This window comes from Zalophus californianus, chromosome 5 (genome assembly GCF_009762305.2).
Source record: "Zalophus californianus isolate mZalCal1 chromosome 5, mZalCal1.pri.v2, whole genome shotgun sequence".
In the NCBI taxonomy this organism is placed as follows: Eukaryota; Metazoa; Chordata; class Mammalia; order Carnivora; family Otariidae; genus Zalophus; species Zalophus californianus.
Window position 1 is genome coordinate 146,932,798 of NC_045599.1, and position 25,079 is coordinate 146,957,876.

Consider the following 25,079-nt stretch of genomic DNA (forward strand, 5'->3'; position numbering starts at 1 on the left):
CCTCTGTACATTCTCTTGATGCAAACATTGCCCGTTTATCCCTACAGATATTCTGTGTTTCTCAACATAGCATTTTTATCACTTCTTACAAGGCAACTTCTGTGTGTGTTTCTTCTGCCTAAATTTGGTTTTAAGCTCTTTAATACTGTGTGAAATTTCTTTGAGTTATGTGGAAAATGTAGTTCGGTGCTGCCCATGCTTTACATATCTAGTAAATACGTCATGTTTAAGTTTGATACTGATGCGTTTGTATAAATCAAAATATTATTTCCTGGATAGCCATAATTCCTTTCACTGAAGAGAGCAAAACCCAGTGTTTCTTCTTTTCTTTTCCCAAAGCAGACACATACTTAAATCTCATTGGATTTGAATACAGACATCAGAGCACTTTGTTTCACATCTGAGAAAATATTTCTAGCTTTCTACTTGCCTAAGTTTCACTTATTGTATGTATTTGTTAACAAATCTAGGGTAGAGTCTTTATGACACTGTTCTCACTGGCCGGTGTTTTCAAAGCCTGTGTTTATGCTCACTCTGTTTTTAAATGATATTATAAATAAATATTTATGACTTTGCAAAACTTAATGGTGAGTAAGCAACTGCCATTAGGCAAATGTTTCCATTTGGACAAATCTGCCATCGGGCATGCCTTTGAGACAGCTAATTTGGTGGTGTCATTTTCACCATGTTCTATTTACTTGATTTCTGTCTGGTTGTTCCATGTTCATTTCTTTGACTAGATAAGGCAGGAGATGTGTATTAGCATCATTATGGGGAATTAGAAACCCAGAGTCCTTTTCTTCCTGGTAGGTGAAGGCAAGTCCCAGCCATTCATCATTTTTGGTCATTTGGCTGGCTCGCCTCTTGGGGGAGTGCGAGATGCAGGCGGCGTGTTTGCGTAGCTGAGTTGGGGTCCTCTCTCGTGGGCACAGATTAGCCCCATGTCTTTCGGGTGGTCAGTTCAATGATAGGGGGAAATAGTGATATGGAAGAGAATCTAGCAATGTTGAAGTCCCCCTTTAAAAGTCCGTAGAAACGAATTCATGAATATTGCCCATCAACTGGGCACCAGGCACCTTGGTGACCTTTGGTAGGTATTAGCTCATTCTCTCCTCGAGGTCGTCCAGCCGGATGGGTGTGGATATTCTTATTTGATGCACAGAGAAACTGCAGCTCACAGAGCTGAAGTAACTCGGCCAGTGTTTTTATTTCCATATTTGACTGAGGTCTGCCCAGGTTTGAGTACGTATTCTCACTGTTTCCCACTGGCTTTTATTATAAATGATCCAGTTCAGTGTAGGTGAATGAAGGTGACCTCGGCTCGACCCCTAGGTGAATGAAGGTGACTGTCCTAGGCCTTCTGAAAACTTGACTTTAACCATTCCTTAAAATTAAGAAAGGCATTGCCTTAAGTTTGACCAGCCTTGAGGCAGAACATATGGCCACTGGATGCCAGGGAAGATTTTTTTTTTTATTTCTTTTAAATTAAAAAAATATTTATTTATTTGAGAGGGAGTGAGCATGAGCGGGGGGGAGGGGCAGAGGGAGAAGCAGGCTCCCGGCTGAGCAGGGAGCCCGACATGGGGCTCTATTCCAGGACCCCGAGATCATGACCTGAGCCGAAGGCAGATGCATAACTGACGGAGCCACCCAGGCGCCCCATACAGGGAAGATTTTTATGAGATCATGCAGGACAGCCCCCATTGTGGGATTCCTGGGGAATTTTGGATCTCCAAGGCGTTGGGTGGGGTGGGTCCCTTTTTCCGTGAAGCTATTTCTGTGTTACTCAGATTCTCAGAACGGACAGAAATACTCTAACAAGCAGGGCATTTTGAACACCCTGTTTTGCTTACTGACATGTACAAACACAGTCTCAGAGGACCTTCCCAGAGTTGGCTGTTTGGGCGTGTTGTTTCATGGTGGGATATAATAATGAATATCTTGCTTAACATTCAGTAACTCTGGAAGTTGCTTCCAAACCGCATGGTTTTTCATTAAACTGGGTGAGAGAACATGCTCAGAGAGCTGGTTACCTTAGATTCATCCCTTCTTTGGGCAGCTGGATCATCTGTTTTGGAATCTAGTACTTGTTCAAGAAGAAAGAGACAGCAAAACAGCTCAATGCTTGTTGGCTTACTGGTCGTAATTCCAGTATCCACCTTATGACTTAACCTTTGGAGGTCATCTGAGACAGTCCACCTGGAAGGTTTTTGTGTTTGTTCATTCATTTGTGGCTACTTCCTTCCTCTGACCTCAAGAACTAGCTCTTGGAGGTTAGTCTAATCACGATTTCTCCCCCAACAAGGGGAAATTTTTTGTCATCAGATTATATGCCCGTGGGACACTGGAATGATCCTTTGTAAGAGGAACCTTCTAATCACCCCTCATTGCAAATACATTTCAAACTAATTTGATTAAATAAATAAAGTAGTGAAATAGCATTAGAGACTTTGAGCTTATTATCAAGTCTTCTAAATGGTTTAGCCTTGACTTGAAGATTTATTGCTGATATTAGAGAGTTATGACACACAAGCAGCAATTTGAGTCTTGTTTTTCTCTGACACACACACACACACACACACACCCACACACACACACCCACCCACCCACACACACACACACACCCACACACACACACACACACACACACACACACCCCCATAGTGGAGAGTGTATGTTGAAACGACTTGACTCTATGACTTTGATTAGAAACAAATCATTGATGTGTTGTTCTCATGGCAGGCAGCTAATAAAAGCATGGGCCACCATTGTTTGAGGAAATACGACAGTCCTGGATTTCATAGGCTGCTAAATTAGCATAGGAATCCATGTATGTCTTCTAAAAATGACTCCCAGTAGCACGCTGAGCCTGACTCGGAACTTGGATATAAACACCAAGTAGTTTTATGACCATACCTTTGTTGTGTTTCCGACCAGCTCCAATGGTAGGGGAGCTATGTGTATACAGTTTCTGTTTCTCTTTTCTCTCAATGTTTTTTTTTATTTTTTTATTTTATTAAGTTGTTTGTGTCTAAGGCTGAAACCTTTGAACACTGATGAGGAACACTCAGCAAAGCAGATTGGTTCATTTTTCAAAAGAGTATGAGATGGCTTAAAATTAGAGGTTCCAAATTTCATTACAATGTGACAGCAGGTACGTGTTAATCATTGCATGCTAGTCAGAGAGATGATGCATGCAAAGAATTCAGTATTATAAAATTGACAGCAACCCGCAGGATCCTTGTTTTGTAATGAGGCAGTTGAGCTGTGGAGAAGTTAAGTAACTTGCCCAAAGTCACCTAGCCAGCAAGGGGCAATGCAGGCACTTAAATTCAGAAAGCCTGGTGGAGGAGCTGGGCTTCTTCACCCCTCCTGTACCTCCTCTTTATCCCACAAACATTGGCTGGGTCTTCATAATGTTGAAGATCCAAGCTCTCTATTGTGATGAAAAGGTGTAGTAGCAAAAGTGTCTCTGTCCGTGGGTTTGCGTTGTATTGGGGGAATTAGGTTCATCAATAATTATATCACTTTGTAAGTAGAATGATAAAGGGTGTATACAACGGGTTTTGAGCACACAGTTGAAGCAACAGTTTGTTCTCATGAGGCACGAGAATGGGTAAATAAATAACAAAGCTTTTGCAGATGCATTTGAGGCGGGCCTTCACAGGATAGGAGGGATACTTGGGAAGTTGTAGTTTGCAGAACGCATGGTGAGCATAAAGAGCAAAAGGGTGTATTGATACCAAAATGCTGGTGTCTCAAGAATGCTGAATCATGCCTGGTGCATATTGGAAGATGAGGCAGGGGCTCGCAGTGAGATTGGGTTGCATCTTGCAGGCCATGCTCAGGGACTGTCCATGGGCTCAAGTCCAGAGGGTCCAGACAGAGGCATTTAAGTCATATTGAAGGTAAAATGGAAGAAAGAGAGAAGAGAGGCAGGTATGTTCAACCAGGACACTGGTCAGGGCAGGAGAGAAGGGCATTCAACAGGTACCATTTTGTGGCCACTTAATACATGCCTGTGTTGGGGACGTTAAAAGGACAGGTAGATAGTATTGGTATTTTTGGCGAGGAAAAAAGAGTTGGCAAAGGTTAGTATACTTTTCCAGAGTCGCCAAGCTAGAAAGGAGGGCAGAATTCAAACCCACATCTGCCCGATTCCAGAAATCTCTCCAAAGATCTATGGAACAAATGCTTTTGCAGGGTGGAATTGGAGATAAAGCCATAGCATCTCTTCTGAAATTGAGGGTGAGGTTGAGATGTGCCCCTTCTAGAAAGCCTTGAGAGGAGTGTGGGTGGTGGAGATTAGCTGTCAAAGTCCTTTTTAGCTCTGGGGTTATATATCTACAGTGGAACCAACTAGTCGTTGGCCATGAGCAAAATCACCTTATTTATTGATTGTATGAATATGTGGACGTTTTCCTGATCCTTCTTTATGGGTGAGGGTTACGAGAAAAGAGAGGACTAACAGAGTAGTGTTTAGACATGTGGGTCCAGGGTGTGTGTCTGCACGCATGTGTAATTGTTGTAAGCATGTGCTTATAACAAATAAGGACACAGTTCTCCATGCTGTAGACCAGTCCACACCATTGTCTAGAGATTCATATGCGGGGTCCACTTGGACTGTAACAGGCTGACATTTGATTTATCAGAGCATGCTGGAGACACTGTGCTGGCCTGCTTGGGGACGCTGGTATGGAGGATTTGGTGACAGTCAGGAAAAGAGGCAGCTGTTTGTTATGACTATATATTGTGCTTAGCTAGCAACCCTGGGCCAATTCTCATCCTTGACATTTTTTAGTACAACTCCCATGGGATAAGAATCTTGCCCAGAGAATCCCCATAGGGTAAGAATCTTGCTCTGTGGTCAAGGAATTTAAGTTCTAAAGTTATGCTTGCTAAAGATTTATAGGATTGTGATTTGGGGAAAACATAACTATTTCATGATGCGAAATGCTAATTTGACAGTTCACAACACACTTCGTTCGACCTCTTGCTGTGATTCCACGGAGGGAGGGGTGATTCTGATATTTAGAAGCTGAGAAGAGGACCACCAGGGACTGCTGACTTGGGGTCATTACACAGGTGTTGTGCAACAGAGGCTTCGTTAAGAGGTGGACCTTGTGATCCCTGGGATAGTTCTGAGATTCCAGAAAAGCATGTTTAATAATGGAGGGTGGTGGATATGGTGGGAAACATCCTCTTTGACTGACAGATGGTGCTGGATCCTGTGTCTTCAGTGGACCTTAGTGCTTTGAGCAGAGAAGTATGAGAGCATTTGTGGTTTGTACATCATTGATGTCACATGTCCAAGAGCCTGGGCACAGCTTCTGTGGACATTGCCCCTCTACCTTCATGCCCACCGGCGCTTCCGTCTTGCTCTTCTTTTGGAGAATGACCAATACTGGAAAAACTTTCCTTTAGCTAACTGATTTAATTGCTTTAACCCTGGAAAAATACTGGGGAGGAATGGAAATTTCTATCCAATGTGTTTAGCTGAAGAAGTGTGTGCAGGGTGTGTAGGGATTGTTGAAGGGGGTGCGTGAAATGTATGTTGGAGATGACAGTGAGTTTGGGGGCTTGGAGAGTCCTCCACCTACACAATTCTTAGGTAAGTGTGAGTTATAAAATTATTATTATTATTATTATTTTTAAGGTTTTATTTATTTATTTGACAGAGAGAGACACAGCGAGAGCGGGAACACAAGCAGGGGGAGTGGGAGAGGGAGCAGCAGGCTTCCCGCTGAGCAGGGAGCCCGATGCGGGACTCGATCCCAGGACCCTGGGATCATGACCTGAGCCGAAGGCAGACGCTTAATGACTGAGCCACCCAGGCGCCCTATAAAATTATTTTAAAGTGTTAAGTAGAATATAAGTCCTTTAAACTATGAGGTAATTTATATCGATAAATCATAAGATTGTATAATAATTAATTATTATAAACAGGGTAAGATATTTAAAGTTATTTTGGAGTCAGAGGCTTCATGAATATGTGTGTGGCAACAAGCTATCTGGGTAACTAGTCCATTTCGGCCTAAAATTGCTTTGGGCTCATTTCTGCATTTTCTGTTCTGTTCTGTTGATCTATGGGTTTAATTTTGTGTCGGTACTATACTGTTTTGATCACTACAACTTCGTAATGTAACTTGAAGTCTGGAACAATGATGCCTCCAGCGTTGCTTTTCTTTTTCACAATTGCTCAGGCTATTCAGGGTCTTTTTTGGTTCCAAACAAATTTTAGGATTGTGTGTTCTAGTTCTGTGAAAAATGCTGTTGATAGGGATTGCACTAAATGTATAGGTTGCTTTGGGTAGTATAGACATTTTAACAATGGTTGTTCTTCTAATCCCTGAGCATGAAGTGTCTTTCCATTTCTTTGTGTTCTCTTCAATTTCTTTCATCAGTGTTTTACTGTTTTCAGGGTACAGGTCTTTCAACTTCTTGCTTACGTTTACTCCTAGGTATTTTATTATTTTTCATGTAATTGTAAGTGGGATTTTTTTTCTTAATTTCTCTTTCTACTGCCTCATTGTTAGTGTATAGAAATGCAACAGATTTCTGCATGATGATTTTGTATCCTGAGCCTACTGAATTTGTTTATCAGTTCTAGGAGTCTTTGCATGGAGTCTTTTGGGTTTTTTATATATATTGTCATGTCATCTGTAAACAGTGAAAGTTTTGCTTCTTCCTTACCAATTTGGATGCCTTTGATTTCTTTTTGTTGTCTGATTGCTGTGGCTAGGACTTCTAGTACAGTGTTGAATAAAAGTGGTGAGAGTGGACATCCTTGTCTTGTTCCTGAGCTTAGGGGGGAAGCTCTCAGCTTTTCCCCCTTGAGGATGATGTTTGGGGTGGGTTTTTCAAGGCCTCTAATGTGTTCAGGTATGTTCTCTTTAAACCTACTTTGTTGAGGGATTTTATCATGAATGGATGTTGTAGTTTGTCGGATGCTTTTTCTGTATCTGTTGAAATGATCATATTGTTTTTATCCTTTCTCTTGTTGATGTGATGTATCACATTGATTTGCAAATATTAAACTACCCCTACAAGGCAGGAGTAAATCTCACTTGATCATTGTGAATGGATAAAGAAGATGTGGAATATTATTCAGCCATAAAAAGAATGAAATCTTGCCATTTGCAACCACATGGATGGAGCTGGAGGATATAATGCTAGGCAAAATCAGTGAGTCAGAGAAAGATTTCACTCATATGTGGAATTTAAGAAAAAAACAAATGAGCAATGGAAAAAAGAGAGAGAGACAAACCAAGAAACGGACTCTTTCTATTTTAAAGAATGATTTATTTGAGAGGGGGGGAGGGAGAGAGAGAGAGAGAGAGAGAGAGAGAGCGCGCGCACAAGTTGGGGGGAGGGGCGGAGGGAGAAAAGAGAGAAACCTCAAGCAGACTCCCCACTGAGCACCGGCCCAATGGGGGCTTGATCCCAGAATCCTGAGATGACTTTAGCTGAAACCAAGAGTTGGATGCTTAACCGACTGAGCCACCCAGGCGCCTGTAGACTCTTACCTCTAGAGAACAAACTGATGGTTACCAGAGGGGTGGTAGGTGGGGGCATGGATGAAATAGGTGGTAGGGGTGAAGGGGTGCGCTTGTAATGAGTACCAGGTGATGCACGGAATTGTTGAATCACTGTATTGTACACTTGCAACTAATAAAAAAAAGTCTGTTAACTACCCTGGAATTAAAATAAAAACTTAATAATAAATTTGCTTTGGGCTCCAAAGCAAATGTCAATTTCACGTTGGTTTTTCTATGGCTCTTTTAGTTTTTACGGAGACCAGTAGCTCGCCCAACCCTGCTCCCCATCTATGTCAGGCTAGTGGGAACTTGGCCAGTGAAGAGCTTGGTATATGAAGAGCCGTCTCCTTACTGGCACCCCCCTCACCACTATCACCTAGTGCCACTGCCGAGGCCCCTCTTCCCTGAAACGGGAAAGATCCACCAAAGTCCCCTCTCGGAATGAGCCATACTCCAACTTTCTTTCTTACCTTAACTGCTGGTGCTGGAGCCATCATCCCAACAACCTGGTGGCCTGACTTGGAGTTTGGAATTGGCCCTTTTATAACAGCTTCATATGTAATTCACATACAATAAATTTCACCCTTTTAAGGTTTACTGCACTTTTCATATATTCTCGGAGTTGTGCACTAGCCACTGTTTAATTTTGGAATATTTTCATCACCCCAGAAAGAAAACCTGAACCTATCAGTGAAAACTCCCTGTCCCCCCCTCCCCTTAAGCCCTGGCAACCACTAATCTATACTCCGTCTCTATGGATTTGCCTCTGGCAGACATTTCATACAAATGCAGTCAAACAGTATGTGGCCTTTTGTGACCGGTTTCTTCCCCTTAGCATAATGTTTTCAAGGGTTATCCGTGGTGTGGCGTATGTCCGCACTTTGTTCCCTTTTCTAGCTGAGTGCTGTTACACTGTAGGATATATCACATTTCTCTATCCATTCACTGTTCATTGGGCATTTGGATTATTTCTTCTTTTTCGGACCATTATGAGTAGTACTGCTATTACCGTTCACGTACGAGTTTTTGTGTGGACATGCGTTTTTGTTTTTCTTAGGTATATACCTAGGAATGAAATTGCTACGTCACTGGAATTTTTACAGAGACAAATACTTTAGTAGCATCTTACATTTGAGATGTAGCACGTACTTTAGAGAGTTTAAAAATGTGGTGCTTTCTCCATTGGTGTCGGTTAATTATGGTTGCAAAATTGTCAGCAACCTAAAATAGAATTGCACAGTGGTTTTTGAGTCAAACCCAAGTGAATTCAAGTTCTGGCACTACTTTCTAGACTGACGGTAACCTCGGGCTGGAAGGTTGAGTTCTTTGAATCATAGTTTCTTGTCTGGATTAAACCCGGGTCTGTGATTCTCAAGCTGTCATGGTTTTTTTTTTTTTTTTTCAAAGGTTTTCATGTCATGGCATGCAGAAAATGGTAACGTTTGTGTCGATAAAATTGGTAAATGGGGAAGACTTTTCACCTGGAGGCTAAGGGGTTGGTTCTTGGCTGTGATTCTCATCTGTTAGGAGATTGTTTCTTCAATATGTCTGCACCCAACTTTCTAAAAAGAATATTTTATATATATATTTGGGAGAGAATGAGAGAGAGAGAACGAGAGAGCACCAGCAGGAAGAGGGGCAGAGGGAGAGAGAGAAGCAGACTGCCCACTGAGCAGGGAGCCCAGCGTGGGGCTGGATCCCAGGACCCTGAGATCGTGGCCTGAGCCAAAGTCCGATGCTTAACCGGCTGAGCCCCCCAGGTGCCCCAATGTGTCTGCACTCTTGCCTCTTCTTGTAACCTCTCCTCTTTTAATCTGTGAGAATCACCATTAACCACTAGAGAAAGATGTTGGACAATAAACTAAGCTTTTGAAAGGTTATGAGCTCATTGTGTTTTATCTTCACTGTGGTGTGTGGAGGAAACTCGCAAGATTAATGAAGACTTGGGCCATGGTGCCTTTGAACACTTTAGCTCTGAGTTCCACTTAGAAAGGTATGGTTGACCCCTCTGAATGCCCATCATTTGACGCCACACGCTTGTCCTATTTTTCTTTCTAGGCTTTGGAACATCATACTGTTTTTCTTGATTTGTTTTATTCTGTACTTGCTCTAGTCGGTAGGTCTTGGGTCAGTGTGCAGTTTAGGTAAAACATTGAATTTAAATTCTGGATTCCCACTGCGAGTAAAACCATTGGCTGTGTGGAATTTCTTCTAGAGAAGTTGGGCATAGCATCTTGTTCTATTTGATTTTTCTCTGGGGATTATAGCTCTGATCAGCTCTCCGCTTAGAATAGGACCACCCATATGCTGCAGGTGTTCGGGAACATGATGGCCCTCGAGCCCTGATCAGATAAAAGAATTTTGCTCCTTTTAAAAATAATTAAAGGTGGTCTTTGACACCATCTCCTCTTTTCTTGCTCTTTTTCCAAGCATGACCACGTGTAACTAATGTGTCCAGGCTGGACTTAATAGATAGAGCTTCTTCTGTCCTGGGGTGATGGAAATGAATCAGTGAAGGGGCTTATGTCAATTCGTCTTGATTCTTCCCTGTAGCATTTTCTTATCACATAATACATGTAATTTTTTCCTGATGATCATAATCACACATTCCCATTTGCAGTAAACTTGCAAAAACAATCCCCCAAAGTATGAAACCATTATGCAGACCCACGTATCTCAGAACATGCCTATGATTGGGTATATTTTCCTCTAGATGTTAATTGTAACAGCGAAGATGCGCATTGTCATCTCTAACAATTATTGAGCACTTACCGTGGGCCTGGTGTTGTTCTAAGTGTTTCACGTTGATGAGAACAGTAAATCTTCACAAACTGTATGAGAAAGGCACAGAGGCTCTCCCCACCTGAAGATGGAAATAGAGGGCACACAATCAGCATGAAGCAGAGCTGGGATTTGCATCCAATTTGTAGTCAGACATGGAGACCAGGCTTCCAGTATTTATGGGTTTACATTTCACTGTGGGAATGTGTATGTGTGTGCAAGCACGTGAGCATGCATTTTAGTAGGTGTGTCCTTCCTGTGTGTGTGTGTGTGTGCGTGTGTGCGTGTGCGCGCGCATTTGTTTATATGTGCCACACAGAGTTTATTTCCTACCAGTACACTTAATATTATTTCTCATGGCCTTATCATTTCTTTAAAAATAATCTCCTGTCTTCCTGATGTATTTAATTTGTAAAAAACCATTTTCTTCTCTCCAAATAGAAGCTTCCAAATCATGATTGTAACGCGTAATGTTCGGGCGAGGAGGAATATATTTCACCTTAAGTCGTCGCTGACATAAAAGATGAATGCCTTTGGAGAATGTTCAGCAAAGTATATGACTACTTTTAAGGCCCTTCAGGTTTTTCAGTGTGTGTATGGGTGTGTTTTGGTGTGTCAAATCAGTAAAGCATGTTTATTTAAACAGCCATAACCACCGCCAACTTCTTCATGGTTGTGTTTTAAAAATGGCCATCAAAGCAATCCTGGATTCAACCAGGTAGAGACAAACTTTTTTCGGACTTTTCAGGTGAGCAGCTTTGTTTCACAACTTCCAATTCATTGTGATCTGGGATTAGTTACTGAACTGGATAGATCTGTCTGTGCTTCTCTGTGAGGAGTTATCCTCAGCCAGCGAGTTCTGTGCCTGGAACATCTGATTTTTCCAGAATGAGTGTTTGTGCATAAAAGCCCAGCCCCATCACCTCCAGTCTCATCTCCATGGTTAATGAGCTGCTCTTTGTGGTGCTGTGGTTGTAACCAGAGAGAACTGTGGGAATTTTCCAGAACAGTGAGCTTAAGGATAATATTTGCCTCTCACATATGATGTTAGAGAGAGTACATCACTTTCTTCTATACACTCAACCAGAAACACGATCTAGTGTTTCTCAACAAAACAAACGTGTGTGTTAGCTTTCCTGTAATGAATGCACAGGGGTGTATTATTCACCAAGCTAAAGTGGCGGATTAGAGGACAGAAACCCTGTATAGCCGCTTCAGGATGGAAAACATTTATCAATGCCTGTGTGCCTGAGCATTTCTCTTCAATGTAAGCAGAGAGCTTTGCATAATACGGTTTATCGGTCAAGGCTGATAAAACCAATTTCATTTCCTTAGGCAAGGATGAATCCCCCCCCCCCCCCCCCGCCAGGTGAAAAGAATCTAGAAAGTAAAAGAGGGGGAAGTCCCATTTGTAGAAATGTCTGTCACTGACTCCCAGTTCACACCTGTGTGCCTAACTCTTCCTCACTGGACTTTAAATGAGAATAGGAATTTCCTGTGGTTGTGGAGAATACTTAAGAAGTTGGCTCTGCTCTGAGAGCATCTGTGGTTTCTCTAAGCATCCCTCCTTCATACGTGTGCTGTGCTGCCTCTGCCCTACAGCTCCTCTCTCCAGGATGTCTTCCCCCCTACACCCAGCGAGTCAGCCTGAACGGAATCTAAATACATGTATTAGGGCTCCTGTCTTAAGGCTGGTCACCCTCTGTCACCATACAAAGTTATTTTTTAAAAAATTTTATTTTATAAATTCATTTAATTGACATATAGTGTATTATTAGTTTCAGAGGTAGAATGTAGTGTTTCATCAGTTGCATATAACACCCGGTGCTCATTCCATCACGTGCCCTCCTTAATGCCCATCACCCAGTTACCCCATCTCCCCACCTACCTCCCCTCTAGCAACCGTCAGTTTGTTTCCTAGAGTTAAGAGTCTCTTATGGTTTGTCTCCCTCTCTGATTTCATCTTATTTTTTTTTTCCTTCCCCTCCCCTATGATCCTGTTTTGTTTCTTAAATTCCACATATATGTGAGATCATATGATAATTGCCTTTCTCTGGTTGTCTTTCGCTTAGCATAATACCCTCTAGTTCCATCCACGTTGTTGCACATGGCAAGATTTCATTTTTTTTTGATGACTGAGTAATATTCCATTTTATATATATATATATATATATAATGTATATATATATAATGTATATATATATATATAATGTATATATGTATGTATATATACACCACATCTTCTTTATCCATTCATCTGTCAGTGGACATCTGGGCTCTTTCCGCAGTTTGGCTGTTGTGGTCATTGCTGCTATAAACATTGGGGGGAATGTACCCCTTCAAATCTGTATATTTGTATCCTTTGGGTAAATACCTAGTAGTGCAATTGCTGGGTCGTAGGGTAGCTCTATTTTTAACTTTTTGAGGAACCTCCAAAGTTATTTTTTTTTAAGATTTTATTTATTTGAGAGAGAGAGAGCAAGAGTATGAGTGGGGGGAGGGGCAGAAGAGAGGGGCAAGCAGACTCCCCGCTGAGCACAGAGCCCAACGCGGGACTTGATCCCAGGACCCTGAGATCGTGACCTGAGCCGAAGTCAGATGCTTAACTGACTGAGCCACCCAGGCGGCCCAGTCACTGTACAAAGCTGTTACAGTATTATTGACTGTATTCCCTATAATGTGCATGACATCTCCATGACTTATTTATTTTATAACTGGAAATTTGTACCTCTTAATCTCCTTTACCTGTTTCACCCTCCCCCAACCCCTTCCCGCTCTGGTAACCGCTAGTTTATTTCCTGTACCCATGAGTCTGTTTCTGTTTTGTTTTGTTTATTCATTCGTTTTGTTTTTAAGAATCCGCATACAAGTAAAATCATCTGTTACTTGTCTTTCTCCATCCGACCTATTTCGCTGCGCATAATACCCTCTAGGTCCATCCATGTTGTGGCAAATGGTAAGATTTCCTTCTTTTTATGGCTGAATGATGTTCTCTCTATATATCAGGTCTTCTTTCTTCCATTCATCTATCCATGGACGCTTCGGTTGATGCCATAGCTTGGCTGTTGTAAATCATGCTGCGATAGACATAGGGGTGCATATTTTTATGTCAGCGTGTAGAGTTTCACTACACTGGGTTTACAAGCTGCATCATATTTAATAGTATGGATGGGCCATAATTTAGTTGATCTCATTACAAATAACTTTGGTCTTTGCATTTCAAACAGGTAAATGCATTTGCTATCTTACCCCCATTCTTAGTAAATTCTACCCTGAGACATTATTCCATTTCTCTGTGAAAAGTGTGGCCTTTTTATTTCCAGCAGATTCACATGATTCCTGTGCTTCCAAAACTCACCTGTTGCCCAACCTCCTTCTATATTAGCCTGCCACTTCTTTCCAGCATATGATAATGGTTGGCTGGTGCATTCGTTCAACAAATATTCGATACTTTGTATGTGCAGAGAACTGTGATGTCTTTGAGGGGCCACAGTAATTAGGGGGGCGCAGGCTCTGTCTTCGAATGACCCTGCTACGCTGCAAGGATGCCGTGTCACAAGGCAGAAGAAGCCAGACTCTGTGGCAGAGTGACCTGAGGGCTATGGATATTGCATCCTAAGGAGGCTTGGACGAGCTGCCCTTGCTTTCTCAATGGAGAAATGGTCACATGAATAGGAGACTGGTGTTTGATCTGGAACTCAGAGGGACTTGAGGTTGTCATCCTAGACCAGGAGGGATGTGTTCGAGGCAGAAGTGTGGATGTGGGAAGTGTGGGGCATGAGTAAAATTAGTGAGTGCTCAAATTTGATCTGGGTGTTTTGGGATAGGAGGAAGTCGATGAGGAACAGACCTACCTCTGTTGCCCATTCAGCATCTGTTCATTTTCATGTTAGCACCACTGTGAGGTTTCTGTTGACATTTCCTTGCTTTCCCGTACAGCTGTAACAAATTCAAAATATTTACTCTTTTTTAATTTGCAGTAAATACGGATTTACTGCATTCTATATTATTCTTGACATTTTTTTTTTTTTCTCTCCTGGCGTTCTGTATCTAATATTCCTTTACTCTACATCATTTCAAATGAACTCGTCTAATTTTGAGCCCTGGCTTTGAATTCCATATTACAGATGATGGAACCTGAGGCCTGAGGCTCATGTTGGAGCTAGTGCGGACCCAGGTGCTCTGGGTCCCGAGTCTGTGCTAGCATCCCCCAGGGTTCCTCTCCTACACCTGTTGGGGGGTGGGGTGGGTCCCTGGGACATTGTAGGCAATTCTTCACCTTTTGCAAGACAGAAGCAGGAATCAGACCTCCTGCAGCTGTGTCTGACCCCCTTCACTGCTGGGGACGGACTTGCCAAATTGATGCAACTTGACGTTCCTTTTTCTGGACTTAGACTCAGGAATTGTTCCTTTTGTGTTTTTACAACCATATTCACCATCGCCTGGCTTTTAATATTTTGAAATACAGGCCTTAAGACACTTAGGGATGACTTTTCAACCATGGAGGCCTTTCTTGTGATGTCCTGGATGACCTTTCCACATCTCTGGCTAATGAACTAAAGAATAAAATACCATATGTTCACAGCACTTCTGCATTTCACAGCATTGCATTATGTGCTAATCATTCGATAATTTTGTGGCAGCGAATTCAGGGTCTTTATTGACTTCTTCTTGTGAAATCTCACCTAAGAGGCTGATTCCCTGCCAGTGAACTTGTCGTTTTCCATAGAAATTCTCCCGAAACTTTGCCGTAAGCACTACTCAGTGGCACTGGCAGAAAGTGTGTGGGTCTGCACAATGATGTTTTCCATCACTTGGACAAAGACTGTCTTGGTTTCTATCCCCTCTCGTCCCTAGTCCGTCAGTCAGTGGTATTTACTACATGTCAGACTCTCTTCTAGGCCCTGGGGATATCAAGTGAACGGAACTAAGGCTCAGTTCAAGGCTTATATCTGAGTAGGTTAAACAGGCCATAAACAAGTATGTCAGTTGAGTGATTTCAAGTAGTTTTAAGTGAAAAGAAGAGAAAAATCAGAGAATCTGGTAGAGAGTAGGACACGGTGCTGTAGCTGGCCTGGTCGGGGATGCCTTTGAGTGGGGGACATCTGAGTGAGATTAGAAAGGAGGAAGTTTGGAATGACCTAGAGAAAAGACTTCTGGACCCACATGCCAATAGGTGCTGTCTGAAAGGTGATGAGTTTGGTGAGTAAAAGGACCAGAGGGGCGGTCCGAGCATGTGTGCGTGTGTGTGCACGTGCGTGCACACTCGTGTGTGGTCTGGGCACGGGACCCGGGGGTGCTGGTGAAGGTGCTGAAGTGGATGGGGCTGACCCCAAAGCAGTTCTTGGTTTGGGTCAGGGCAGCTACCATTTTACTCTCTGCTTCAATGAGTTAGACTCTTTCGAACTCCTTACAAAGAGTACTCCGGTTACAATGTAGAGAACGGACTGTGGAGGGGGGGGCGAGAGTGAAAAGCCCCAAGACTGGCTAGAGGGGCTCCTGCTGAGTCCAGGGGAGAGACGGAGTGGTTTAATCTGGAACTGTAGCTGTGGAGACGAGCGAAGAGGACAGGGGTATGATCCAGTTGGCCCGGTTCAGTGATGGTTTACAGTATCCTGTGGGGAAATTAGAGAAAACAAAATGCCTCTAGCTGTGACAGGGATTTGAGGCAGGAAGCAGATTTGGGGAGAATCAGTGGTTAGTTTGGTCCATGTTTAGTTGGAGGTAATTCTTTGTCAGTCAAGTAGAAGTGAAAAGCAGGTGGAAGTTGCAGTTTTGGGGACGGGGAGGAGGCTGAGGTAGGAATTTCTATTCACCAAGTGATGGATCGTCCCCTACGTCACGGGTCCCCCAAGAGGGTGTAGGGGTGGTGGCCAGAGGATGACACAAGACACTGGGAAGGCTGTCCCCGGTGCGCCGAGGCTGGTGCTCTTTCATCCTTGGCTGGACTAAATCTTGCTCAGGAAAGTCTCTGGCTCTAGTGTCGGTGAATCATGCTGCCGCTAGTTATTTAGTGAAATTTCTGTCCCCACAGAAACACATGTTCAGGCCCGTCGTGAAGTTGGCTGGTAGAAATAGGGCATCTTCTGACCCTTTCAGACAGGGTATCCCACAGCTTCCAATCCCTCGTCGATAAGTGATCAGTGCAGAAATGTGGGAAGGACAGGGGTGGTATCTGCAGAACAGTAGGATGAACCTGGGCTTTGAAGCCAGGGACTTTTCTGTGAACATTTTTCGTTCTTCTGTTTACCTGGGAGGACTCCTTCCTTGAGTCTCCATGTGTATGAAATAGGAAAGAAGAGTCATACTTATTTTATAGGTTTATCCCAGCAACAGAAAGAGATACATTCGTAACTGTACATAAGCACAGCACCCTCTCTGCAGTTTCTTAAATTTTATTATTCTCTGATGGGTGGAATCTTTGACTTTGATATGATAATGTCTTAGTATTTTTTAATTTTAGTGATGATTTCTTATTCTTGCTTTCATTTTATTTTTTTAAGAGAGGGAGAGAGAGAGTGAGCAAGAGTGAGCAAGGGAGGAGGGGCAGAGGGAGAGGTAGCAAGAGAATCTTCAGCAGACTGCGGCTCAGCCCGGAGCCTGACGTGGGGCTCAGTCTCACGACCCACAGGTCATGACCTGAGCCGAAATCAAGGGTCGGAGGCTTAACCGACTGAGCCACGCAGGAGCCCCACTTATTCTTGTTTTTAATAAACTGACCCCCAAATTACAATTTCATTCGTCCCCGCTTATTTCTGGGGGTATGTTCTAAGACCCTCAGTGGATGCCTAAAACCACAAATAGTACCGAATCCTACATACCCTATGTGTTTTTGTAATACGTATCGATGATAAAGTTCAGTTTATAAATCAGGCATAGGAAGAGATTGACAACAACAGCTAATACCGAGAGAGCAGTTATGACAACATACTGTAATAAAAGTTATGTGAACGTGGCCTCTCTCAAAATATCTTACCGTCTTGTACTCAGCCGCCTTCTTGTGATGGTGTGAGGTAATGAGATGCCTGTCTGACGAGAGGAGATGCAGTGAGTGGTGCAGGCGCTGTGATGGCCTGTGAGGCTACTGTTTGCCTTCTGACGGGATGTCAGAAGGAAGATCACCTGCCTCTGGACTATGTTTGACCACAGGAGGCTGGGACGACGGACAGCGGAGCCACGAACAGATAAGGAGGGATGACTGTGATGCTCTTGAGGCCTTCTGTCTTGTGTTTTGTTTTTTAAAAACTGAAGATCGTGACAGATCCGAATAAACACAGATGTATCGACTGTGACACATCTGATCCATTGGGTTGAATAGGTATCATTGGATATCGGACACAAGGGTCGTTCCCAACTAAAATCTGAAAACAGTAAATCAGGAGCATTTTCATCAAATAATGCTGGTTTTTTCAAGTGTACCTGCCATCCATTTTCTGTGAACAGATCTGATGATATTCCAAGGTATTTGTGTTTTCACCCTAGAATAATGAATCTGATGGATGTATTTCTCCTATAAGTTACAGTACCCTCCCTTTTCTGTCCTCTGACTTTTCAAGCGGCTCCAAGGAGTTATGGTGTTCCAGAGTAGCTTACTTGGGCCCCTCAGGGTTCACACACTTTGGTTATGTCTTCCATGTGCGTTCGTGCTTCGAGGCCCAGGAGACTTCCTCTTCTCAGCCGCTCCGCCTATAATGATCCCTTCGTCCCTTTGACAATTAATTGGAAAATTATGACATTTAGAAAGGACATTTCTCAAAACCATGGGAATCCTTGGATTTGGACCAGATGTTAGGAGAGTTTTAATAGAGGAATAAAACATCTGTGAAAATGAGCAGAGTCACAGACGAGAAGAGGACGTGGACGGCACACTGATGGGGGCGTAAACGTTGTGAGGAACACCGAGAGGTGTGTGCGGATTTGCATTATTTTTTTCCCCATTAATTCATTTCTCCAGCAGTGATTGTTCATCTCTCCTATGTCTTGTAGTGTCCAGAGGTTGATATTTTCTACAGCCTGGTTTAGAGCGAGGCAGAAACACAGTTAACGGTGGTTTCCAGGGATTAAAGCTGCGGTGGAGATGAGTATTGTACAGTGGGGCCAGGTGAGGAACGTGAACTCTGAGATGAAGCTTAATGATTTGGATGAGAAGCAAGGAAACCCGTCAAGAAACATCTGACATTGCCCAGATGAGAAATAGAGGGTTTGGATCAGGTGGGGTGGAGGGCATGACTCTGGATGTGGGTAGGGAGAGAGTTGTCAGGATGTAGTGACAAAATGCCAGGGGGGTTTTGGGAAGATGAAGGAGGGAGAAGGTGGCAGGTGAGTCCTCAGATGATGGGCCGGGTATCTGAGTAAACAATGTAGCTAACCGTGAGAGGAAATAGGCCCAAAGGAGACAGTTGGTAAAGACAGATAATGAGGTCACCTTTAGATGAGGTATCTCCACCTTATTTATGTGAAGACGCATATTTTGATTTATCTATCTGGGTTATGTGCAGAGGTCTCGAAGAGAGTTACAGATTTGGAAGTCACCAGGTTTTGGAAAGTACGTAAAGTTGTGTGAGTTTGAAGACACAGGCCACTGAGAGTGCGCAGATGGAGAAGAAATGAATGTTCAGGAGAGATTGGGGTGGACCTTCATTTAAAGGGAAGACTGAGAAGTGGGAGTTCTGGATGCGCAAGAACACAGGGAGATGGGGGTGTTAAGGAAACCAGGAGGCGGGGTTGGGAGATGTTCAAGGGAAAGGTCAGTGGGCACAGATGCCATGGACATACCCAGCGGCGTGAGCTCACTGGGTTGGCAGTGACAAGGTGACGAGTGATGTTGGTCAGTCCTGAAAACACAAGGGTGGATCCTTCTTTCCTGCTACCATTGTGTACTGTTGCATGTTGGCAGAGATGATGTACCTTCTGGTTGACAAGGGTGAAAGTGGCACTCCAGGTTCCGCTTAGCTGAACTAAAAACCAACGGGAGGGGCGCCTGGGCGGCTCAGTTGGTTAAGCATCTGCCTTTGGCTCAGGTCATGATCCTGGGGTCCTGGGACCGAGCCCCGCATCGGGCTCCCTGCTCCGTGGGCAGTCTGCTTCTCCCTCTGCCTCTGCCTCTGCCCCTGTTGGTGCTTCCTCTCTCTGTCAAATAAATAAGTAAAATCTTTAAAAAAATAAAAAATAAAACCAGTGGGAGTTATGAATAGTAATTTATCCACCATGAGTCATTTATCACTTGATTTCTGATTGTGTCCATATGAATTTCCTGCCTTGGGGAAATGTCTCTGGATAAATCTTTTAGAAATTGTTGATACAGTTGTGTTGCCTTGAAGGACCCATTATTTTTCTTTTCTTTCTTCCCTCCCTCCGTCTTTCTTCTCCCTCCCTCTTTTTCTTTTCTTTTTTCTTTTCTTCTCTTCTCTTCTCCTTTCCTTTTCCTTCTTCCTTCCTCCCTTCCTCCGTTCTTCCCTTCCCTCCCTCCCTCCCTCCTTCCTTCCTTCCTTCCCTCCCTCCCTCTCTTCCCTCCCTCCCTCCCTCCCTCCCTTTCCTTCCTTCCTTCCTTCCTTCCTTCCTTCCTTCCTTCCTTCCTTCCTTCCTTCCTTCCTTCCTTTCCTTCCTTCCTTCCTTCCTCTCTCTCTCTCTTTTACTTTCGGGCTTCTGGTTGCTTTAGCTAGCACAGAAGTGGATTGAGTGAACTTTCACTTAGTTTTAAAACCTGCTGACAGATAAAATTAATATTGCCTTTGTGTAAATAATAATTTTATCTAATGGACTTCATTTATTTTTATGGTTCCTCCAGGCGATCTGGAGCTAAACAAGGGGAAAAAGGCAAAACGGTAATAACAGTTCTCTTTGAAGAGAGATATAAAACAAGGTCACTGGAGCCGAACCATTATTGAAATGTATAAAATCGTTTAATGTTTGCTTTTTCCCAATTTATATCATGAGGTCATTTTGTATAGTCATCAAATTCCATCTTATCTCCGTTCAGATAGGATAACAATCTATGAGTAACAGAGCCAACTTCTTATCCAGTTACCTGAAGGTGGCCACCAGTGCTGCTCCTGTATGTCCGGGCAGTCCGTGTTTTCATTAACACATTCCTAAAACGTTTCTCTGAGTCATTTACGTTCAGTCTTTTTTGGCTGAAACTTGGCAGTCAAGGTACATGTGTTAAAATAATATAAAAATTTTAACCCCAGAAATGTATGTTAACAATCAAAAAGGCGGTATGTTTGGGGAACATCCTGATTCTCGTCATGACTCAACTCAATAACAAGAGAGCTTTAATTTCACTTTATTTCCCAAAGAATAAAATGTTCAGTTATTGGTTTTGAAAAAGGTTAGAAGAATCTATTTACTCCAGCATCGTGATTAACGTAAGTTTATTGTTTTACTGATTCTTCATTTAATCCCATTTCCTGCTCAGCGCCTAGAACATCTGATAACTATTGTAAAGAGAGACCATGGATTCATTCGAGATACGTGCCTTCCAGCCCTGAACACAGCCCGCGCTTTGGTCCTCCTGGATCATCTACTCATTCCTCTTTTCTGAACACTGTAGCTGGAACCTCTTTAGACTCCATGGCTTCTGTCTTCTTTCTCCTGTGTTTCCCGAGACTTCACTCCGACTTCTGGTTGACGGTTATCAAGAGGTAGACGTTCACTTGCTTGACAGTTCTTGCGTGGACTCTGGCCTCTGCCTCTTGGCCCCGCTGTGTCAGAGGGCTGGGACTTGAGCACAGGTGACCCCCTTCAGTGTGGTTGGCTGGAGGCCACCCCTCCCTCCCGTGGTCTTAGATTCATTCACCTGTAGGATCCTTGACCCAGGCTGAGCCTCCGCCTTCTCAGCTGCAGAGTGATCTCACCTCCCCTTCACCTCAAATTCAGTGGGTTGTTGACTCATTTCCTGTCTCACGTGCCAGGGGACAGCACAAACCACCTCCTGCTGTTTGCTCAGGGCAAGGGCTGGGTGAATTCTAAATGCTAAATAGAATGTTGGCCGTGCCATTCCTGATTCACGCAGATGGCCGGGTGGGCATGTGGGAACGCACAGACTCAGGACCGTAATGATGTGTTCAGTCCATAATGAAATAAGTCAGACTCAGAACCCGGACAGGTCGTGTGAGCCTCCATGCAAGCAGTGATGAGGAAGTGGGTTCTGTCACTGGTAGCCCGTCGTTCCCCCAAGGGAGCCGCCGTGTGGGCTGCGGTGGGCGGCCGCTGTGTGCGCAGAAGGGGGAACCAGCCTGAACCTTGGCGTTGTGGACTCGGGGCCGGCCCGGGGCCCGTGGCCCGTGGCACCAGCCGAGGAACTGATGTGTGTGCCAGGCTTCCTCTGAGGACCCTGCTTAAGGCCGGGGAGGCTGGCGGGAAGCCTTTGCAGTGGGAGGAGTGGCTGTGGCATTAGCGGACGGGTTGTGGGTGAAAGGGCACCCTCCTTCCCTTGGAAAGCCTCTAAGGAATCCTGAGGGTTTTTGAATAGGGCAGGGCTGTTTACCTCGCAGCAGAGGATGATCGCGCGACACCGTATTTGGCCGTGCCAGGGGGTGTCGGGCTGCTGGGTAGTGGAATGTTGCTTTCACTCTGGGCTGGGACTTAGTCTCTGGGTGAGCCTTGGAATAGGGCCAAGAGGTGGAAAGATCGATGACACGTCAACCTTGCAGAAAGAGGTGTCTGTCCATCCCCTCCTACCTGTCCTGACACTGGTGTTTCTCCTGTTCCACGGACTGGCTGCTCACAGTGAAGAGGCCCCCATGCAGCCTCAGCCCTTTGATACAAGGACAGCTGGGCTGAAGGCAGGCAAGCAGGCAGGCAGGCGTGGGGCCCGGCTACCTGAACCCTCTCGGTCAGCTCGGTGGCTCTGTGCCCTGCCCGACTCAGGCATCGTCTCTCCCATGAAAGTCCTTCAAGCCAGCAGGTAGGAGCTGGGCCGGAGGGTTTCTGTGGATTCTGAATTGCTCCAGCGGGTCTGGCCGCTTCCAAACGTACAGTAGGTCTGGAGCTCAGAGGAAAGAAACACTGCTTCCCCTGCCCAGAAGTACATTAAGCTTATTTTCGGTCTGTTTTTATTAATAACTGGTTAGACTTTGTTCCCTAAGCAAAACTTTTTGTGTAAGCTTTCATTCTTTGGATTTCTTTTTTATCTGACAGCATTTTTTTTTTTTTTTTAGACTAAAAGGAATAGTCATTTTTTCACCAAAGCCTCTTCGTTTGCAGTGTGGGTGTGAATGGGAAATGTTATTTATTGCACAAACACTTATATACAGAGTTTTGCTTATTTAGATGGAGCTTATAGGGGGTTCCTCCCACATCAGGAAACTAAAAGGGAGGCTTCAGGGATTTTACAGTAGATGCAACAAAAAGGTTTTATTTTGTAGCCCAAACCAGCCTGTTGTGCTACATCTGTCTATTGGCAAAATCACTTATTTAGCATGAAATTACCTAATATATTTTGAATTTTCCAGAGGTGCCTAGGATGACACCAGAACAACTTTTATTGAAATTGATCCTTTGAAAGTTCCTTCCTAATGTATCTCCCCCGTGAAGCAAGTAGTCGTAATTAACGGGACATTCATTTTTATTGGAGTTTTGCTGAAATGAGTCAATACAAAATCAGTTGGGTGATTTATGTTAAGTATTTTAAAATAAACTTTCAAGTGATGACAGCTTGTCCAATTTCTAAAGAGATGAGGGATTATGATCCATATAAATCAGAAGTTCTCAACCGGGGGTGATTTGGCAATGGAGGCAATTTTGGTTGGCGCATGTGGGGCCAGGGGCACTACTGGCATTGAGTGGGTAGAGACCAGGGATGCTGTTAAATACATAGGGCAGCTACCAGGACAAATGATTGTCTGGCTCTAATTGTCAGTAGTGCTGAGAATGTGCACTCAAAGCCCTGGTATAAATATGCCCCCGCCCAAGAGGCAAGAGCTTTATTATATTCAGGGGAAGTTAGAATTGCCGAGTCCAGGATGGAGGGACCTGCTCTTGAGATCTGCGCTATGCGGAGGAGAAGACATTCAAGGAATCAGCCTCCCTGGGTTGCGTCTGAGAAAAGCCCACTCTAAGTGAAGGCTGAATGCCCTTCCCTGGCACCTTCCCGGGACGGCTGTTTATAGTGTCTTTATTTTGAGAAAAGAGGTAGCATGTTATAGCCTGAAAATTACAAACTTCTAAAAATCACCTGTTCTCATTAAATCCGCTTTCCTTCGGTTAACGTGGCCAGCCTGTAATTTTGTCTCCTCACCACTCGAACTCCGTGTCCTATTTTAGCTGCTCTTTCACTTGACAGGGCATGTCCCGCTTCTCTAATTGTCACTTTCCGGGTCCCAGGGAAGGCACGTTCTAGGCGCTTGTGTGGTTTTTCTCTCCCTTTCCTTCCGGAGGTGGCCGTGTCAGGCTGGAGACAGGAGTGAGGGCTACGGGCAGTGTAGGGTAGGTCCACGGGCAGCGGGTCTCTCTGTGTTGACACATGGAAGAATTACGTGCAAGGGAAGAATTTGCTCTTAGCTCCTGGTTGACCTGCGCTGGGTCTCGCGGTCGAGACCAGGTAGCGCCCCCGTCCGTCGGACTGGTGCCCCTGGTCCAGATCTCCTTGTTGTGATGAAGATCCTCTCCTTTGCCCCGCCCCCCACCACTCCCTCTCTAAAATAAACAACTCAGTCTTTAAAAAAAAATGAAAATAAAATTGTGTAATGTCTGTTCTCCAGTCCTACTGGATTTCTGTGTCGCCCTGTGCCCTTGGTGCTCCATCTCCGTTTTCCTTCTCTTTGTGGGGGTCACTTGTTCAGTTACAGTTTCCCAGTAGGTGGTTCTCTTTAACCCTTTCTTTTGCTTCCCTGCTTACCCCTGGTGAAGCTTAGCCCCATCCAGAATGTAAACATTCCAAACCTCCAGTGCTGTCTCTGAATTCCTGTTTTTCTGAGCACCCAACCTGGATTTGCAGCAGCCTGCTGCCTTCCCTTAAATGTACTCTCAGCATCTTAAACTCCACATGTGAAACTGAATGATCATATTCTCATCTAAATAAAGTTCTTCTGTTGATTATGATATTTAAATGAGGGGCATTACTGCTCTTATGGTCACTTGTATTCTCTGTCTTGAGTCTGTGCCTCTTTGTTTTCTTTTGCCCCAAATGTAGCAGATTAAAACGACCGCCATTTTGTTATACTTCATACTTTGGAGGTTAGGAATTTGGGCAGGGCTCAACTGGGTGATTCTTTTGCTCTTGTGATACTGAAGTTACTCGGTGGGTTTCAGCTTTACTCACATATCAAGTGCTTTGGTGGGGATGGCTGGGAAGCTGGCCTCAGGGGGAAGTGTCCCCGGGAGTCCCCGTATGTGGCCTCTGTGACATGGCTGTCTCGGCTAGTTGGGACTTCTGATCCTGGTTTCTTAGCACTGTAGAGAATGTGTTCTAAGGGATAGGAAGTGGAAATTGCCAGGCTCTTAGGGTCTGGGCTTGGAAACTAGCAAAGCCATCACTTTAGTTAAATTCGAATGAACAAAGCAGTTACAGAGCCAATCCAGATTCAAGAGAATGGGCATAAACCCGGCTTTCATGGGTCGAAGAAGCCGTGGCCATGTACAGTTTGCCATACTTCCCCTTTCCCATCACACTGAGTGTTTGCTGTGCTTGCCTGAATTTTTATTCACATCGATAACACCCAAAGTCACAGCTTCATTTATTTCTCTCCTGAATAGTTACTGTAGGTTCAAATTAACTTCTCTGTCTTTATGCTCTTCTCTATCCAATTTCCTGCATAC

General features: G+C 44.1%; 1 protein-coding gene across 21 annotated transcripts in view; it reads left to right on the forward strand.

Moving 5' to 3' along the window:
- Positions 1 to 25,079, forward strand: part of SEMA5A (semaphorin 5A) — a 476,158-nt gene that overhangs the window by 134,888 nt on the left and 316,191 nt on the right. The window contains exon 1 of one of the 21 annotated variants that reach the window (XM_027605231.2): positions 5,524 to 5,611. The exons of 19 other annotated variants lie outside the window; for them this stretch is intronic. The gene's annotated coding sequence lies outside the window, so the exon portion shown is untranslated. Of the gene's footprint in view, positions 1 to 5,523; positions 5,612 to 21,962; positions 22,228 to 25,079 lie in introns of those variants that run through there. One more of the 21 variants, XM_027605230.2, reaches the window with a different exon arrangement.